Below are 21,267 nucleotides of genomic sequence, written 5' to 3' on the forward strand. Positions count from 1 at the left end.
ATATATCACATTCTGGGTCTCTGCCCCAGCTTGCACCTTGGGGAGAGTCAGTAGGAGGAGTTGGGGGGAGTTACATGGTGCACAGATTATAATGAGATGTATCACATTCTGCGTCTCTGCCCCAGCTTGCACCTTGGGGAGAGTCAGTAGGAGGAGTTGGGGAGGAGTTACATGGTGCACAGATTATAATGAGATGTATCACATTCTGCATCTCTCTGTCCCAGCTTGCACCTTGGGGAGAGTCAGTAGGAGGAGTTGGGGGAAGTTACATGGGGCACAGATTATAATGAGATGTATCACATTCTGTGTCTCTGTCCCAGCATGCACCTTGGGGAGAGTCAGTAGGAGGAGTTGGGGGGAGTCACATGGGGCACAGATTATGAGATGTATCACATTCTGCGTCTCTGTCCCAGCATGCACCTTGGGGAGAGTCAGTAGGAGGAGTTGGGGGGGAGTTACATGGGGCACAGATTATAATGAGATGTATCACATTCTGTATCTCTCTCTGCCATTCTTTTTTCCCTTTTATTCCCCCCCCCCAAAAAAAAATGCTACATATCAGAAGTGGCGTAAATCTGAAATTCTGCATCACTGTAAACAAAAAATGGGACCCCCCAAAAGCCTATATATTTCTTGTTGTGGAGATACAGCTTTACCCACCCTCTGCCTCTGCCCCTGTAGATCTACACTTTTGAAATGGTTACATATATATTTTTATCCTTTTTGACAATTATAATTCAAAGTTATATTTTAAATGACCATTGCTCTTGAGTGCTCTTAAGGTGAATACTGACGGATTCTGTTTGCAGCTAATGATTAAATAACATACTGCATCATATGTAGGAAACTGTTCTTATACATGCTGCAGCTCTGCTCCAAAACCCAAGGTACTACATCAAATCAAACTCTTTTCTATGTTTATACATACAGCACACGGAATTTAGAGAGGAATCTCAATACCCTGCAGCCAATCTTATATTTACAGAGTCCCAAATACAGGACCAATCCAAGATGGCTTTTAAAGCAACAGTCCAAGCTGCTGTCCCCCCGCCCCCTTAATATGTGCATCAATACAATCCACACAATGATAAGTAATTAGCTAAGTTGCCGAATGATCCGTTCTCCTGTGATCGATCGGCGATGATTCGGCTCGGGGGGTTCACTAAATGGCTGTCATTTACGACTAAAGATGCAAAGTTCTGTGGGGAAGATCATGTGACCAGGCAGTCCCTAGATACAATTGGTGCACTGCTAGAGAATGGGCAGGGTTCAAAAACGGTTGTGCCAGAGCCTGTTTCAGAAGAGGAAGGAGGTGTGACTTTGTAAATGGTTGTTATAGAAACAAAAAATGCTTGCTACATTATAATACATTAATTATGTCATTCAGAGTTGTTTAAGAAATACTACAAGTATTTTCTCATAGTAGAGAACTGAGTTATTAAAAAAAAAGACACATGTAGGATAATGTTTGGTCTGCAGCTTTAAGGATGCAAAAGCATCAGAATAATTTTAAACCACATTTAATATTGTGTTGCGCTGTGTAAATACACGTATAATATTATTTTTACATACTAAATGAGAGATGGCAAACTGAATAACTTCCAGTACAGTACACTTGAAGAAGTGTAGATTTTCATATTTGACCATTCAAAAGTGTCACAAAGTGCAATAAATACATAGACAAAGTTCATGTCATCCCTGCGCTCTGAGGCATCGACCGTGAGCATGTCTGTAACCATATATCTCTGGGAAAGTGAGCTCCCAGCTGTGCCCATCTGCACAGTGCACTGCAACGCCGACTCCAGTATGAACCCCTAACTGTGTGCTAACAACTCCACATCACTACACATCCCTCTGAGATGGTGACACATGTCTGTACCGCTGTGACAAGATCTGTGTGCCAAAAGACCTGTTTAATTCCTTGATAAAAGCATGTCTGGTTACACAGTTGTCCTTACGCCCTCTTCTCCATCTCCCTATCAGATTATGTGTGTGTGTGTGTGTGTGTATGTGTGTATGTGTGCGTCATGCAATGTGGCGCCATTTGACGACGCCCAGCCATATTGACAAGCTGCAGGGGGAGATGCCTGGAGGATGCCAGGAGACGCTGCTGCTGAAAGCGCTAACTTTAAAAAATGTATCTCCGGCCTAGCTTTCAGTAGAGGTGGCAAACCTAGGGCTCTATGCATGGGCGTCCGCAGTAAGGGGGCAAGGGGGGCGCTTGCCCCCCCCTGGATCCAGGGCCGCCAACAGGGGGGGCACAGGGGGGACAAAGGGTACTGCTTCCCGGGCCCCGTGGGTCAGGCCGGGCACCAGTTAATTAAATAAATTTAAAAAAAAACAAATTAAAAAAATGGCGCCGATTCCCCGCGGTCCCGTCGCGCATGCGCAGGACAAGCAGGGCCCGCTTCCCCCCGCTCCCAAAGTGGGATGGAGGGGGAAGTACAAGCCAAGATCCTCTGCGGCCCGCTCCCCCTCCCGCTCCCAACATGGGATGGAGGGGGAAGTACCAGCTCCTCTGCGGCCCGCTCCCCCTCCCGCTCCCAACATGGGATGGAGGGGGAAGTACAAGCCAAGCTCCTCTGCGGCCCGCTCCCCCTCCCGCTCCCAACATGGGATGGAGGGGGAAGTACCAGCTCCTCTGCGGCCCGCTTCCCCCCTTGGCCAGCTTCCCGCGCACCCATCTCCCACGTGGCCTTGCCCCCCCCGAGCCCACCTCCCGTGCCCCCCCCCGAGGCCTCCTCCCGCGCCCCCCCCCGAGGCCTCCTCCCGCGCCCCCTCCCCAAGCCCACCTCCCGTCCCTGGCAGCTGCCACGGGGATATCGGGGGCAGAAGGGGATATCGGGGGCAGGAGGGGGAAGCGTCCGGCGACAAGCTGCACCCACCCGGTCAAGGTAAGTCACCCCACCCAGTCATTGTCACCCACTGTCACTGTCACCGTCACCCACTGTCACTGTCACCGTCACCCACTGTCACCATTACCCACTGTCAACGTCAACCACTGTCACCTTCACCCACCCAGTAACTGACTGTCACCCACCCAGTCACTGTCAAGTCATTGTCCCACCCAGTCACTGTCACTCACTCAGTCACCCAGTCACTGTCTCCCACCCACCCACTGTCTCCCACCCACCCAGTAACTGTCTCCCACCCACCTGTCACTGTCACCCAGTGACTCTCTCCCACCGTCATTCACCCACCCACCATCATTCACCCACCCACATTCAACATTCACCCACCCACCCACTGTCATTCACCCACTGTCATTCACCCATCCACCCACTCACTCACTGTCATTTCCCCCCCCCCCCCCCACCATCATTCATCCACCCACCTATCGTCATTATCCCACCCACCCACCGTCATTCAACCGTCATTCAACCATCATTCACCCACCCACCGTCATTCACCCACCCACCCACCGTCATTCACCCACCCACCCACTGTCATTCACCCACCGACCCACCGTCATTCACCCACTGTCATTCACCCACCCACTGTCATTCACACACTCACCTACTCACCCACTGTCATTCTACTGTCATTCACCCACTCACCCACCCAGGCAGGCAGACACATGTCTTTTGTTGAAAATATAAAAATAAACAGGTTGCATTGTAATGTTTTATTCTGTATCACAATAAGAAAACAGTTAAGTAAAAGTTGCGCTCTAAAAGATATTTTTTCGTGGTAGGTGCGCTATGGGTTCAGGGGGGGGGGGCGCTATGGGTTCAGGGGGGGGGCCTGCTCCTTTCATTTGTCCTGGGCCCCTTGATTACTGTTGGCAGCTCTGCCTGGATCACTCGCAGTCCTGGGCTGTTTTTGGCATTTATGACGACGTACAGTACGTTAACGGCGCTATAAACGCCAAAAACAGACTCTGGGTGGACCGGGACGGAGGTGGGTGGACCGGGATGGAGGTGGGTGGGTGCCCCTGGCGCCACGGCAGGCAGCTAGTGGTAGGCTAGCCTATGCTGCTACGCAGGAGGAAGCGCAGCGCACTGTCATTGGTAGCACTCGGGAGTGATGCGGCTCTCATTGGTAACACTACCTACCAATGAAAGCCGTCTCACTCCCAAGTCGGGACCAATCTGTGCCGCAGCCGGGACCTCCATTGCGGTTATAAATTATGTCCCCCCCTGAAAAAATTTCTGCGGACGCCCATGGCTCTATGCAGTAAGCGCCGAAAAAGTCCTTTCGCCAAGTGTTCCTTATCGGCATGATTGTGCCGATTTTCCCTCGCCGTATGCAATAAGTGCCGAATCCCTTCCGATTCAAGCCAAAAACATTTGTTCCCACTCTGGCGATGATTTGCCGATCACACACAGGTGTATCGGCGTGCATGGCGAGGTGGTGTTAGGTTCCCCAATGAAACTTCTTGCTGAATCTGCCGAAGCAAGCATGTTTTGGATTGAGCGGCCCATTTAAAGGCAGCGTGTATTGTTATTCATTCTGTGTTGTTGGGAGTGAGAGAGAGAGAGAGAGAGACGCACAGAGCTGGGCGATTTGCATATTTCATATTGACTGAGACAGTTGTGGTGTATTGTGAGAGGTTTGTCCTGTGTTGTTTTGTTAACATCTTTGTGTTGTTTTCAGTTTGTAAGTGTTCAGTGCGATTGTGTTTAAATTTCTTTTCTGTTCTTTGTGAGTGCTAGAGGTATGGCCGAAAGGCGTGGGGAGAGTGATGCTGGTGTGAGTGGTACTGGTAGTCGTGTGAGTACGCGTCTGAGTGAACGTAGGATTCAGGGGAGTGCTGTTGCTGCGAGTGCGACTGGTGTTGCTGGGAGTGTGAGTGGTGTTGCTGGGAGTGCGAGTGCTGCTGGTGGCTCTGTTGCTGGTGCTGCTGGGGTGTCTGTTGCTGGTGCTGGTGGGGTGTCTGTTGCTGGTGCTGCTGGGGTGTCTGGTGGTGGTGCTGCTGGGGTGTCTGGTGGTGGGGTGGTTTTGGAGTTTCTTCCATTGGAAGGAGAGTCCAGTCAGCAGCAGCCAAGCTCTGTGGCTGCACGTGGTCGGAAGAAACGTGTGGAGCGGCCACGTAATCCTCGTTTCAATGATGAGGAAAACAGAGTTCTTGTCACAGGGATTTTGGAGCACTATGACTCTCTGTATGGGCATTTACTAGGTAAGTCTATCTTTGCATTGATTGTTCAAATACATGTTATCCTATCTCATGTGAGATGTCTTAATATCAAACTATTATTCGATAATATCTATCAATTAAACTTAATTGTTACACACATATTCCTTCATGCTTTATAACGACCATAACAATCAGTCTAAAAAGTTTGCCACAGTTCATACAATATTCATGCAAGTTTCCTTAGATTTGTATGTTTCCACGTAAATGCTCATGTGGAACACATATTACACCTAAACCAGCATGTTTGGTATCTCTTGGAACAGGTAGCAGGTTCGTAAACTGGTCGTTTTTCTAATAATAATTAACGTCATATATTTTGTATGTATTTCAAGGGCGGACAAGTTCAGCCTCCAAAAAAGAAATGTGGGATCAAATAACATTGTCTGTGTCTGCGGGTGGGAATCATGTCAGGGACCGCACGAATTGTCGGAAGAGATTTGATGATATCAAGGCGAATTTAAAGAAAAAAATCCAAGCACAACGGATGCATGCTTCTGCCACTGGAGGTGGGCCGCCAGCACAAGCTCTAATCTTAACTCCATTGGAGGGACAGATGCGTCGTCGTGGAGGGTTTGCCAGGGGACAGAGATATCGGAATATATTCGGCTCAATTTCCACCAGGTGACAAATGTTACTGTACTACGCGTGTCGTAAGTTACAGTTCTTATCTATATTTCCGCTGCAACTTATAGTTTGTTCCCAATATAAGCATATCTACATATATATCTGTATCTCTCTCTCTCTCTCTCTCTCTCTCTCTGTATATATATATATATATATATATATATATTTGTCCAAATTTTTTTTATATATATATATCTATGTGTGTTTGGAAACATGTATTGGCTCAGCTATCGTGGCTGACATCATTATGAGTCAACATACACCACTTGACCTGCATGAAGGGATTATGTGTAATGATCTTCCAAATAACACACACTGCAACCTTCTACTTTAAAAAGCATTCAACATCTTTGCCCTATAGTTGAAAGCTGAATGTATGTTGGAATCTTTTTACAAACAATGGGTTAACATGCATAACCACAAAGCACCCCCGCAGTTATTGTTTGTCACAGTAATGTTTAACATCACTGTGTTCTTCGTTATACTGTGTCTGTGCACACAAATGCATAATTCACTATTTCATGTATGTGTCGATACATATATACATATACTAGCTGAGAGACCCGGCGTTGCCCGGGAGTTAAATTTTCCGCTAGGAAAAGGGGGGGGGAGGGGGGGAAAGGGGGGGAGGGACAGTGGACAGGAGGAGGGGAGGGGGGAGGGACAGTGGACAGGAGGAGGGGAGGGGGTGAGGGACAGTGGACAGGAGGAGGGGAGGGGGGGAGGGACAGTGGACAGGAGGAGGGGAGGGGGGGAGGGACAGTGGACAGGAGGAGGGGAGGGGGAGGGACAGTGGCCAGGAGGAGGGGAGGGGGGAGGGACAGTGGACAGGAGGAGGGGAGGGAGGAGGGGCAGTGGACAGGAGGGGGGGCAGTGGACAGGAGGGGGGGGCACACACACTCACACACAGTATCACACACACAGTGTAACACACACACACACAGTGTCACACATACACACACACACACACACACAGTGTCACACACACACACAGTGTCACACACACATACGAACACACACACGCACACACAGTGTCACACACACAGTGTCCCCCCCCACACACACAGTGTCCCCCCCACACACACAGTGTCCCCCCCCCACACACACACAGTGACACACACACACACACACACACACAGTGACACACACACACAGTGAGACACACACACACAGACACACACACACGTCATCTCTCCTTCCGGCCGCCGCCATCTTAGTTAGTCCGCGAGGGAGGAAGGGGGTCCTTCCGGGCGCCGCCATCTTAGGTGCCGCGGGCTGCCTGCCCACTGCCTGTTGGAGCACCGGGGGGGAGCTGAGCGGAGCACCAGAGGGGAGCTGAGCGGAGCACCGGGGGGGAGCTGAGCGGAGCACCGGGGGGAGCTGAGCGGAGCACCGGGGGGAAGCTGAGCGGAGCACCGGGGGGGAGCTGAGCGGAGCACCGGGGTGGAGCTGAGCGGAGCACCGGGGGGAGCTGAGCAGAGCACCGGGGGGGAGCTGAGCAGAGCACCGGGGGGGAGGTGAGCGGAGCACCGGGGGGGAGCTGAGCGGAGCACCGGGGGGAGCTGAGCGGAGCACCGGGGGGGAGCTGAGCAGAGCACCGGGGGGGAGCTGAGCGGAGCACCGGGGTGGAGCTGAGCGGAGCACCGGGGGGAGCTGAGCAGAGCACCGGGGGGGAGCTGAGCAGAGCACCGGGGGGAGGTGAGCGGAGCACTGGGGGGGAGCTGAGCGGAGCACCGGGGGGGAGCTGAGCGGAGCACCAGGGGGGAGATGAGCGGAGCACCGGGGGGGAGCTAAGGGGAGCACCAGGGGGGAGCTGAGGGGAGCACCGGGGGGGAGCTGAGCGGAGCACTGGGGGGGAGCTGAGCGGAGCACCGGGGGGGAGGTGAACGGAGCACCGGGGGGGACGTGAGCGGAGCACCGGGGGGGAGCTGAGCAGAGCACCGGGGGGGAGCTGAGCGGAGCACCGGGGGCTGCCTGCCCACTGCCTGTCGGAGCACCGGGGGGGAGCTGAGTGGAGCACCAGGGGGGAGCTGAGTGGAGCACCGGGGGGAGCTGAGCGGAGCACCGGGGGGGAGGTGAGCAGTGCACCGGGGGGGAGCTGAGCGGAGCACTGGGGGGGAGCTGAGTGGAGCACCGGGCAGGTGCAGGCTGCTTGCCCACTGCCTGTCAGAGCACCAGGGGGGAGGTGAGTGGAGCACCGGGGGGGAGCTGAGTGGAGCACCGGGGGGGATCTGAGTGGAGCACCGGGGGGAGCTGAGTGGAGCACCGGGGTAGGTGAGTGGAGCACTGGGGGGGAGCTGAGTGGAACACCGGGGGGGAGCTGAGTGGAGCACCGGTGGGGAGCTGAGCGGAGCACCGGGGGGGAGGTGAGCGGAGCACCGGCGGGAGGTGAGCGGAGCACCGGGGGGGAGGTGAGCGGAGCACCGGGGGGGAGGTGAGCGGAGCACCTGGGGGGAGGTGAGCGGAGCACCGGGGGGAGCGGAGCACCGGGGGGGAGCTGAGTGGAGCACCGGGGGGGAGGTGAGCGGAGCACCGGGGGGGGGAGCGGAGCACCGGGGGGGAGGTGAGCGGAGCACCGGGGGGGAGCTGAGCGGAGCACCGGGGGGGAAGGAAGCGGAGCACCGAGGGGGGAGCTGAGCGGAGCACCGGGGGGGAGCTGAGCGGAGCACCGGGGGGGAGGTGAGCGGAGCACCGGGGGGGAGCTGAGCGGAGCACCGGGGGGAGGTGAGCGGAGCACCGGGGGGGAGCTGAGCGGAGCACCGGGGGGAGACACGGGAAGAGGAGGAGGTGCGTGCAGGTCACGATGACTTGGATTTCAGGCTGATGTTCGGGGAGGAAGAGGCGGAGCCTCCGGGACCAGCGGGTAAGAGACCGCGAGATGTGCTGCTAACACTGTGAGCCCCACAACACACCCCCCCCTACCGTGTGTGTCTGTGTGTCTGTGTGTCTGTGTGTCTGTGTGTCTGTGTGTCTGTGTGTCTGTGTGTGTCTGTGTGTGTCTGTGTGTGTCCTTTGGCCCGTCACTCCGCCTCAGGCCAATGAGAGGTGTGCGGGGGGCGGGTGGGCCAAGGGACCAATGAGATTTCCCCTAGGGACAGAGGCCATGCAGATAAGCATACAGTGCTGTCACAAATATAGTATAAGATACATATAATATATATATATATATATTTGTGATAATCTATGTTACACCTATAAACAGGCCCTTACTGCGTAATCAAGTCTTGCATGGAATATTGTCAATTGAAAGGCGAACATGAATAATTTCCACAAACAAATTCCGTTATGTTTTATGAAAGCTCTTTTTTCTCTTCATGTAGTATAATGTGAGCATAAATAGGAACATGTACCATATGGTATTTAATTGTGTTCATATGTAGCTCACTTCATATTTGTATTCGCTCCTGTACCGGTGTGTGAAACCAGCTGCAATTAATATGTAATCACAGCATAGAGGTGAACAGAGGGGGTGGTGTCGGGCAGAGAGCCAGATCACAGGGTCATGGTAGGGTCAAGTCTTGTGGGACGGCTTACAGGTGGTAGAAGCAACTAAGAGGTCAGAGTGGTGTCAAGTCTTGGGGGAGGGACTACAGTTGTTAGAAGCTGACAAGGTGAACAGAAGTTCATCACATTCATTAGAAATGGTGATTATCTGACTACTTTCACCCACCAGTCCACGATATATTAAAACGTACGTTAGTCATTCGTTCAGTCATATATTATTGTAACGTTATAGATACGACACCTTATCACAACAGTACCATCTGTGAGCGACACACTGCATGTGTTGCTGAGTGTCAGTGACATTGAGCGCTACACCTGCTTCTCTTAAATGTTCAGACAGATCTCTAAACACATTCATATACATTTCCACAATTAGGTGCTGAATTCTAAGCAGAGTCAACTTTGCTTTCATGGTAGTGATGTACATTATTGTATCTATATTACTACCCAACATATACAGTGTATGTACAACAGACCAGTTAATTTTATAACGCATTCCTGCATGAACATTGTATGTTGTATGTATGTTGTATGGTGTTTAAAAGAAATGTGCCGATTAGGTTCACATGTACATTTATGTTAAGATGGATAATATACAGATTGCCATAACCATATCATTGTGATTTCGTTAGGGGATGCTGATATTTAGCCATAACTACTCCCACTAGAGATACTTCATGTTAAATATGTACACATGACAATTAAATTCTGATGTTATTCTTCTATATAGTTGGTCCTCACCTGTCTCATCAAGGTCATCATCAAGAATGGAAGGTGAGTGTATGAGGTGCAGCCCATATAGTGTGTACATTTGAAGCATTTCATTTGCCATGCTAAATAAATGCCTTTCACATGTAATGAACTTCAGATCAATTATTGTCACAGGAGATGTAGTGTTTCATGACAACATGTATTGTGTCTGTTTTCAAGTATCAGCTAGGAGTTATGATGTTACAACAACCTTTAATTCATTCTTCTTTTACACTGAGTCGAAACTTCATTGTTGCTTCAAGCATCATCTTTTAATTGGACACAAATAATAAATTATGGAAACATGTTATGTGTTCCACTATGAGAACAACTATCATTATAGTGAAAACAAAGTGAAAGTTCCATGCCAGTTCATAATGTCTTTCTTTATTTGTAGAACCAGATGTTGCCGCTTGTAACAGGGGACTTATCCCTGTTCAGTAATGTTCCTTTAATCTAGCAGTGTGGTAGTTAATTACTAAACACCACCTGCCTGATTAGATTGTTTACAAAAAGCCTGCCTTTGAGACAGGAAGTGACTCTTTAGCTCACTTTTGAGCTGACCTTTGGAGGCATCTCATGTCTTGAGCTCTGTCAGAAAACACAGCAGAGCTGATTTCAAGACACAGGGAAAACTACTAAACCTGAAGCTGACAAACCCTGAGTGAAGGGAGCTGAACCAGGAACTGAGAAGATTTTCCCTCCAAGAACCAAATAAGACTTCTAAACCTGGATGCTGATATTTTTCTGTGCACGCACGGGTGCGGTTCCAGGAGAGCAGAGAAGCTTACTCTACAGCAACTAAACAGATAAGACTTTCCTTATTAAGGGACTGCTTATATCTGCTTATTTTCATGTTATGTGTTTGGGCTGGGAGAAGCTTAACTAATGGAGATGTGAACTAATTGCAAGGATTTCACTAGAAATACTCCCAAGTGAATGGAAGCTTTGTTCCCCCCTGTGTTTGGATAATTTCCTGATGAAAAGGAAAAGGCACAATAAAGCCTATTATAATTTCACATTATAACGTCTCCAAATTGTGTACCTCTGTGAACGTCTGTCGACACTGCTCAAGGACAAATTCACTCAAGTGACCATGAAGATGTTGACACTCCTGGATTAACATAGCATTCAAGTCCTCCTGCTCGTGACACCTACTCAGCTATTGCAGCTTCTGAAGAACGAATCTTGGGTGAAGAAAATCGTCGCCATTCAGAAATGATGTCAATGCATGAAAGGATGATGTCACTGCATGAGAGGATGCATGAAAGGTCAATATCAGAAATGTCCCAAATTAAAAAAGTCATCATCCAAGTTCCTAAAGAAATCCAAAATCTAAACAGGACATTACAAGCACTAGTTCTGAATGTAAGCCAAGCCAATCAGTTTAGGAGTACAGCAAGAGAACAACAATTCCACTTTACCCCATCAGAGGATGGATCTTTACATGCTGCTAATTTTTCTCCAGAGTCATCACTTCTTCATTCCCCACTTCTGGATGATACCGGTACAGTAGGTGAAAGTTCTGTGCAGGTCCCTGTCAACATCCAACCGCTTACATCATCTGTTGAAAATATGGAACCGATACCTACAAATGAGACACGCAAAAGAAGTTTGGGCAACAATTACTAATCACCAGCTTTTGGAAGAAGAAAAAAACACAAACACAATAAATTGCTTCCCACGCCAGAGATGGGCTGTACATTATGGAAATAGGACATTTGGAGTTTTAAAAGTTGGTACAGTCAGTCAGAGTCAGTTCCATCTAAGTTCCATCTAAGAGTTCCATCAGTTCTATCATGTAAAGAGATTCATCAGTTCCATCTTGTGTGATTCACCTGAGAATCAGTCCCATTTGAGAAATTCTAAATCTGAGTAAATCGTCTACATTTCTCAGAGGATAAGTGACCAGATTCCAACAGCAAGAGGCTACGGGAATGAAAAGTGTCCGGGATTATTTTGCTGTGTGTTTGCAACTAAGAAAGATTAGTTTTGTTATCCCAGTTTCCAAAGTAAGTGTGTCTTTTTTCTGTAATTTGTGTAACATAGTTGTGTACGTTCGTTATGTGAATAAATCGCAATTTATTTTATCTCGCTGCTTTCTCAATCAATGATCCCGGTAATTAAAGGGTTAATAAGCTTGGTCTACCGTGACACTTGTGCTCACCTAAAAAGTTATACTGTAGATAACACCGCTCCTCTCTACATCTCTCACCTAACTTCCCAGTACTCTCCTACGCACAATCTCATCTCCCCTCTTCCCTAATTACCCCTCCTTACTCCCGCCTCCAAGACTTCGCCCATGCTGCACCCCAACTCTGGAATTCTTTACCACGAATGATCACACTTCCCTACCATATATTGCAAGGTTCCCTAAAAACACGCTTTATCAAGCAGGCCCACAGGCCACAACACAAGACACCATCTCATGGCTTCTTTCTTTTATTTTTCTCCTTGGATCGTATACTCAGAGGTATCCCCTTCCACACACAAACACACACCATTCATTGTGTCTCCACTCTCCACCTTTTTAGATTGTAAGCTTCTTGGGGCAGTGACCATCTTCCCATTGTTAAAGTTTGTCTTAACTTATATGTACTCTTTTTATTATACAATGGTGTTGCCCTTCCTCCCACAATCTAAAGTGCTGCAGAATATTTTGGTGCTATAATATATATATATATTTACTTTAACAATGGGAAGATGGTCACTGCCCCAAGAAGCTTACAATCTAAAAAGGTGGAGAGTGGAGACACAATGAATGGTGTGTGTTTGTGTGTGGAAGGGGACACCTCTGAGTATACGATCCAAGGAGAAAAATAAAAGAAAGAAGCCATGAGACGGTGTCTTGTGTTGTGGCCTGTGGGCCTGCTTGATAAAGCGTGTTTTTAGGGAACCTTGCAATATATGGTAGGGAAGTGTGATCATTCATGGTAAAGAATATATATATATACATGTACATATATCTATATATACATATATCTATATATATATCTAACAGCACTTTATTTATTGTGAATTTTTATTTAATGAACATAGGGCACCCTGACCATTTAGATCTGTGGTACTGAATAAAATACAAAAATATATACTTAACATACTGTATAAGTAATAAAATACTAATAAATGTGCGTTTAAATGAGTATAATACATGCAAAGAAATATAAAAAGGGAAATGAAAAAAGAAAGTTCTGAAAGAGGAAATGCTGCTCCTCGCTGCACTGCCTGCTCTCTCTGCTCTGTGCTGCTCCTCGCTGCACTGCCTGCTCTCTCTGCTCTGTGCTGCTCCTCGCTGCACTGCCTGCTCTCTCTGCTCTGTGCTACTCCTCGCTGCACTGCCTGCTCTCTCTGCTCTGTGCTGCTCCTCGCTGCACTGCCTGCTCTCTCTGCTCTGTGCTGCTCCTCGCTGCACTGCCTGCTCTCTCTGCTCTGTGCTGCTCCTCGCTGCACTGCCTGCTCTCTCTGCTCTGTGCTGCTCCTCGCTGCACTGCCTGCTCTCTCTGCTCTGTGCTGCTCCTCGCTGCACTGCCTGCTCTCTCTGCTCTGTGCTGCTCCTCGCTGCACTGCCTGCTCTCTCTGCTCTGTGCTGCTCCTCGCTGCACTGCCTGCTCTCTCTGCTCTGTGCTGCTCCTCGCTGCACTGCCTGCTCTCTCTGCTCTGTGCTGTTCCTCGCTGCACTGCCTACTCTCTCTGCTCTCTGCTGCTCCTCGCTGCACTGCCGGCTCTCTCTGCTCTGTGCTGCTCCTCGCTGCACTGCCTGCTCTCTCACACACACGCTGCCTGCTCTCTCTCTCACACACACGCTGCCTGCTCTCTCTCCCACACACACGCTGCCTGTTCTCTCTCACACACACACACTGCCTGCTCTCTCTCACACACTGCCTGCTCTCTCTCACACACACTGCCTGCTCTCTCACACACACATTGCCTGCTCTCTAAAACACACTGCCTACTCTCTCCCTCACACACACACACACACACACACCCTGCTGTCTCTCATACACACTGCCTGCTCTCTCTCTCACACACACACTGCCTGCTCTCTCTATCTCTCTCTCACACACACACAGCCTGCTCTCTCTCACACACACTGTCTGCTCTCTCTCTCTCACACACTGCCCACTCTCTCACTGCTCTCTCTCACACACACTGCCTGCTATCTCTCTCACACTGCCTGCTCTCTCTCTCACACTGCCTGCTCTCTCACACACACTGCCTGCTCTCTCTCACACACACTGCCTGCTCTCTCTCTCTCACACACACTGCCTGCTCTCTCTCACACACACTGCCTGCTCTCTCTCTCTCACACACACTGCCTGCTCTCTCTCACACACACTGCCTGCTCTCTCTCTCACACACACTGCCTGCTCTCTCTCACACACACACACTGCCTGCTCTCTCTTACACACTGCCTGCTCTCTCTCACACACACACTGCCTGCTCTCTCTCTCTCTCACACACACACACACACACACACACACACACACACACACACACACACACACACACACACACACACACACACACACACACACACACACACTGCCTGATTTCTCTCACTGCCTGCTCTCTCTTACACACTGCCTGCTCTCTCTCACACACACACACACTGCCTGCTCACACACACACACACACACACACACACACACACACACACACACACACACACACACACACACACACACACACACACACACTGCCTGCTCTCTCTCACACACACACTGCCTGCTCTCTCTCACACACACACTGCCTGCTCTCTCTCACACACACAATGACTGCTCTCTCTCTCACACACACACTGCCTGCTCTCTCTCACACACACAATGACTGCTCTCTCTCTCTCACACACACACTGCCTGCTCTCTCTCTCTCTCTCTCTCTCTCTCTCTCTCTCTCTCTCTCTCTCTCTCTCTCTCTCTCTCTCACACACACACTCACACACTCACACACTAACACACTAACACACACACACACTGCCTGCTCTCTCTCACACACTGCCTGCTCTCTCACACACTACCTGCTCTCTCTCACACACTACCTGCTCTCTCTCACACACACACTGCCTGCTCTCTCTCACACTGCCTGCTCTCTCTCACACTGCCTGCTCTCTCTTACACACTGCCTGCTCTCTCTCAAACACACACTGCCTGCTTTCTCGCACACACACACACACACACACACACACACACACACACACACACACACACACACACACACACACACACACACACACTGCCTGCTCTCTCTCTCTCACACACACACTGCTTGCTCTCTCTCTCTCTCTCTCTCTCTCTCACACACACACTGCCTGCTCTCTCTCTCACACACACTGCCTGCTCTCTCTCTCTCACACACACTGCCTACTATCTCTCACACACACTGCCTGCTCTATCTCTCTCTCACACACACACACACACACACACACACACACACACACACACACACACACACACACACACACACACACACACACCCTTCTCTCTCTCATACACACTGCCTGCTATCTCTCTCACTGTCTGCTCTCTATCTCACACTGCCTGCTCTCTCACACACACACACTGCCTGCTCTCTCACACACACACTGCCTGCTCTCTCTCACACACACTGCCTGCTCTCTCTCACACACTGCCTGCTCTCTCACACCTGCCTGCTCTCTCTCACACACACTGCCTGCTCTCTCTCACACACACTGCCTGCTCTCTCTCACACACACTGCCTGCTCTCTCACACACACTGCCTGATCTCTCACACACACACTGCATACTCTCTTTCTCTCTCACACACTGCCTGCTCTCTCTCTCACACACACTGCCTGCTCTCACACACTGCCTGCTCTCTCACACATACTGCCTGCTCTCTCACACACACACTGCATACTCTCTTTCTCTCTCACACACTGCCTGCTCTCTCTCTCACACACACACACTGCCTGCTCTCTCTCACACACTGCCTGCTCTCTTTCACACACTGCCTGCTCTCTCACACACACACACACACACACACACACACACACACACACACACACACACACACACACACACACACACACACACACAGCATGCTCTCTCTCTCACACACTGCCTGCTCTCTCTCTCACACACACACTGCCTGCTCTCTCACACACTGCCTGCTCTCTCTCACACACTGCCTGCTCTCTCACACACATACTGCCTGCTCTCTCACACACACACTGCATACTCTCTTTCTCTCTCACACACTGCCTGCTCTCTCTCACACACACACTGCCTGCTCTCTCTCACACACTGCCTGCTCTCTTTCACACACTGCCTGCTCTCTCTCACACACACTGCCTGCTCTCTCACTGCCTGCTCTCTCTCACACACTGCCTGCTCTCTCTCTCACACACACACACACACACACACACACTGCATGCTCTCTCTCACACACACTGCCTGCTCTCTCTCACACACTGCCTGCTCTCTCTCTCACACACACACACACACACACTGCCTGCTCTCTCTCACACACACTGCCTGCTCTCTCTCTCACTGCAGGGAGGTTCACTTCCGCCTGGCTGCAGGAACAAGAAGCCGGAGCATCTCTTAGAATAAGACCAGGTCCCGTGTCTGTGTCATGGAGGAGAGCAGATGAGCGATTAAACCTGCGCTGAGCACAGGAGCGTGTCACACCGCAGCCTGTCTCTGGGAGCGGGGGAGACACCCAGCAAGGTAAGGGGGGCTGTGACATTGTAACCATGCTTAGGGGACACCTTGTACCCCCCATATACCCATGTATCTGGCACTATGTGTCTGGGTAACCATGTATCTGGGTAACCATGTATCTGTGACTATGTAACTGGTATCTGGGTAACCATGTATCTGTGACTATGTAACTGGTATCTGGGTAACCATGTATCTGTGACTATGTAACTAGTATCTGGGTAACAATGTAGCTGGGACTATGTATCTAGTATCTGGGTAACCATGTATCTGTGACTATGTAACTAGTATCTGGGTAACCATGTATCTGTGACTATGTAACTAGTATCTGGGTAACAATGTATCTGGGTAACCATGTATCTGTGACTATGTAACTAGTATCTGGGTAACCATGTATCTGTGACTATGTAACTAGTATCTGGGTAACCATGTATCTGTGACTATGTAACTAGTATCTGGGTAACAATGTATCTGGGTAACCATGTATCTGTGACTATGTAACTAGTATCTTGGTAACCATGTTTCTGGGTAGCCATGTTTCTGGATAGCCATGTTTCTGGATAGCCATGTTTCTGGATAGCCAGGCATCTGTGACTATGTATCTGGATGTACAGTAGATAACCATTCAAAGAAAAGGTCAATGTAAATACTGCTTGTGAATTGACACACATTATCCTGTTTGCCTTTCTGTGGATCAATGGAAAGAGCAGTATCTCCCCCTGGGACAGTCCAGAGAAGGGTCTGCATGCTGCCAGTCTGTATGTATGATGCACAGTGAGGTTTACAGGGGGGTTCATGCATTGATGCTGAGGATGCTGCAGCTCTGCAGTGGAGGGGACGGGGAGCTGCTGGCTCGGTGAATGGAGGTTTGTGCTGCTCCTTTGTCCCCTTACCTGGTTGATCAGTGCACGTCTCTGGTTAATGCAGCTGCTCGCGTTGAACAATGGGCATTTAAATCCAATCTTCCGGTACCCAACCATACATTAAACTGGCGCTCGGTGTAATGGATGCTCTCAAGTGACCTCACTAGCCGTGCTGAGGGACCACATGGCTTATTACACAGCTATCCTGTGTAATGTGCATTTCTTGTTCCCTCCCTCTTGATACTTTTTTGCAACATCACACTATAGTCAATACTGTACGTAACAGAGTATATATGGGATAAAATGGTTTGCCAAAGTCACACTCCGCCAGCACCGGTTCTGGGACTAATAGATAATGAATGAGCTGTAGCAGCAGAACTGTGAGTCTTTCATGCAAGGTGCCATGCCTTTCAATGTAATAGCTACGTATAGATTAATTCTACATTGGATAAGCCCCACTATCGCATAACATGTAAATCAGGGGCTTGGCCAATTTCAGTCCTCAAGGTCCACCAACAGGTCAGATTTTCAGGATATCCCTGCTTCAGCACAGGTGGCTCAATCTGCGGAGCAGGGTGATCCATAAACCCTGACCTGTTGGAGGTTCCTTGAGGACTGGAGTTGGCCAGTTAATGTCTGACCAACTGATTGAGCCACATGTGCTGAAGCAGGGATATCCTAAACACCTGACCTGTTGGTGGCCCTTGAGGACTGGAGTTGGCCACTCCTGGCTGGCTTGTGGTAATGTTATTCTCTTTAATGCATTGGTATTAGGCTCAACGTAACTATAATTTTGGTTAACGTTGCCTTAAATAGGCCCATGGAGCTTGGTGCCTCTGGGCCTACGTATTTTAGAGCCACGCTTTGCCACGGCTAACATCATTCCCTTTGACTTGTTTGGGTAAGTCCCTGTGCAATTCCATTAAATATCCTCTTAAAGATGCTTTTTGCTCAGCCCCTGCTGAGCTGGACTGGCACGGTATGCAGGCCTGTACCTAGGCATACCTTGGGTAAGGCGCCACATAGGGGCAGCAAGAGGGAACGTGGAGCACTGCTGCTTTCCTTTCTTTTAATTACATTTTTTTAATACACGTAGGATTAAAGAAGGTCGGTCCCTGGAGCAGAACCCCACTAATTTCAGCTGTGGGGACCCCCTGCTTCCTGAGATACTTACCTCCATAGGGGGCGCCGGTATCTCCTGCTCAGGTTTAAAGCCCCACGGTCACATGGGCCAATAGGAAGCCACATATGACATCACGGCTTCCTATTGGCCCATGGGACAGCTAAACCTGTGCTGAGATACCGGCGCCCCCTAATGAGGTAAGTATCTCAGAACGCAGGGGGTCCACGGAGCCACAATTAACGTGGTTCAGCACTGGAGACCCCCTGCTTCCTACCTGGGGAGGGGACTTTTTGACGAAATTCCTGTGTCCAAGTTGCATGTCTGGGACTGGGGTTTTGGGGGGGGAGAGGGGTTGCAGTTCTTTTAAGTGTTTGCCTAGGTGTAGGGTGACCAGATGTCCTGGTTTAGCCAGGACAATCCTGATTTTTGGCCGGGGTCTCTACTTTTCTGCCCACTGTCCCGGTTTTTCTGTGCGCTGGCCACACATGCGCGATAGGTGCTTGCCGGATGCTTGTGCGCATGCAAGGCATTTGTCCCGGTTCTTAGGTCACCCTAAGGGCAGCACAACACCTAGGGACGCCCCTGATGCAGTGAACGTGTTAAGTGAGACTGGATCAGGCTCCTCTGGGTTATCTGCTGTAGGGATCCTCCTGCGTGTTGGGAGCGGACATTGCGTTACAAGGTTACCAATGACATCAATGTGTTGTTGGGGAAATGTGATGTGGGATGGAAACTCTGCAATGCCAAGCAGGTGTTTTCTACAGACGGTTTCCACACCGCAGGTGGAATTGATTAATTAACACGCCAGCTACATTATTTATATTTTACAGCAATTTACTGTCCAGCAGACTTTGATCAACACTCCCGCACTGAGGAATTCACATGCCCTTTACAGCACTCAAGTGGGTAACCCCTTCTGTGCCAAATGGGACGGAATTGCATTTTTTTAAATTATTTGTCATTTAGCCATTTGTCCGCTTCATAAAAGTGTAAATAGAGTAGCCTTTAATAGGGCAATTATATAGTTACATAGTCGATGAGGTTGAAAAAACATGTACTTGCATCAAGTTCAACCTATGATAAATTAGACGACAGATACTATATCCTATATCTGTACTTACAGTATTATGATCCAGAGGAAGGCAAGCAAAAAAACCCCAGTGACACATTATCCAATGATATCTCATAAGGAACCCAAAATTAGATTTTTGTTTTAAATGTAGGAAATTGTTGTGCAACAAAACACTCTTAGAAATAACAAACAATGCATTACTCTTTTTAATGACGCATATTATATTGCAGTAATAGGGCCAGATTTACTAAACGGTTCACTGTACGGACCATTGAAGTGAATGTGTCTTAATGTGCACCAAGGCTTAGCACTGTTTAGTAAATCTGGGCCATAGTAAGCAGCCAGGTGGCCTTTTTTAGGAGAAGAAAAGAAAATCAAGCGCAAATACCGTTTGACAATATAGATAGTGAACACACTTGTGATACCAAAAATAAATATATTACATAGTGCAGCTCCAGACTAGGACTCAAACCGGTGTCCAAAACAGGTACACTGAAGCAAGGGATCAGAAGCGCAAATACTCCCCAAATATGTGGAAAAATAAAAGAGACACACAACAGTGCAATAACGTATAAATAAACGCTGGGATGGTAATAAGAGGTATCTCACGCCCAATTGAGAAGTGAAATAAAAGCGGTGTGGTTACTCAGAGTCACCAGCACACAGAGGATTTCTTCCAATGCGTTCTGGTGAATATTCCTCAGGAACAGGATAAGGCGATGAGGTCATTCCCATACGCGAACAGCATAGAGAGGACACAGATTGTATAGATCGCTTTATAAACAGAGATTCAGAAGTAACACACTTACATAGTGCTAGAGGTGCCGGCATGTGGGCCCCCCTGCGTCAGAGCGGGGGTAGGATCTGGTCACTTGCTCCTGGAATTAGCAGCTGTGGTGGCCGTCCACAGAGAATGCTACTCAGGTGCAGGCAGAGACCAGGCAGATCTCGGTCCACGATCCTCAGAATAGTCTTCCAGACAGCTCCGGGGGCTCCAGAGGGTCTGCACACTCACCCAACGCGTTTCACTCGCAGGAGCTTCATCAGGGCTACAATTTAGATTTACTGGGACATGCACTTCTCATTGTGGCCATATTATGGGATCCTAACTGATGGGGTACTATCCTTAACTGCAACACAATAAAATGGGGCATGACCTATACTATACTTTAGGGTACATATCCCCTACCTCTACTCCCCGAGGCTCCCCTCCTTCTGCCATGCTGGAACCTCCCTCCCAGAACTCTCTGCTTCCTCATTTATTTTTCCTGTGACAGCACCGCTGTGTCACCACAGGGTGGAGCTCAGAATCTGCTGCATCACCTTTAACTTCTTGTAGTACACTAGTAAATCCACAAGGGGGGGAGAGAGTTACCCATATTTTGTCGAAACTGAAAGGGAGACATTATTTTTTAAATGCACCTTTTCTTTTGCTTAAAGCAGCCGTCCAAGCTGCTCTTTTTTTTTTTAAATGTATTTTTCCTCCTTTAATATGTGCATCAATACAATCCCCA

General features: G+C 49.3%; 1 protein-coding gene and 1 long non-coding RNA gene across 6 annotated transcripts in view; one reads left to right on the forward strand and one right to left on the reverse strand.

Annotated features, from left to right (window-relative positions):
- Positions 1 to 10,379: 10,379 nt before the first annotated feature.
- LOC142467586 (uncharacterized) lies at positions 10,380 to 21,184 on the reverse strand. Of its 2 annotated transcripts, none has more exons than XR_012788436.1 (3): positions 20,563 to 21,184; positions 11,440 to 11,603; positions 10,380 to 11,263 (listed from the first exon to the last, which is right to left on the reverse strand). It is a non-coding gene; the product is annotated as an uncharacterized LOC142467586 (long non-coding RNA). The 2 variants fall into 2 exon arrangements; XR_012788437.1 differs by lacking the exon at positions 20,563 to 21,184 and adding an exon at positions 17,589 to 17,778.
- Positions 16,531 to 21,267, forward strand: part of PAK3 (p21 (RAC1) activated kinase 3) — a 103,938-nt gene continuing 99,201 nt past the window's right edge. Inside the window, exon 1 of one of the 4 annotated variants that reach the window (XM_075573475.1) lies at positions 16,531 to 16,704. The gene's annotated coding sequence lies outside the window, so the exon portion shown is untranslated. The remainder of the gene's footprint in view (positions 16,705 to 21,267) is intronic. The other 3 variants (XR_012788435.1, XM_075573473.1, XM_075573474.1) reach the window with 3 other exon arrangements.

The sequence above is a fragment of the Ascaphus truei genome, chromosome 16, assembly GCF_040206685.1.
Source record: "Ascaphus truei isolate aAscTru1 chromosome 16, aAscTru1.hap1, whole genome shotgun sequence".
Taxonomy (NCBI): Eukaryota; Metazoa; Chordata; class Amphibia; order Anura; family Ascaphidae; genus Ascaphus; species Ascaphus truei.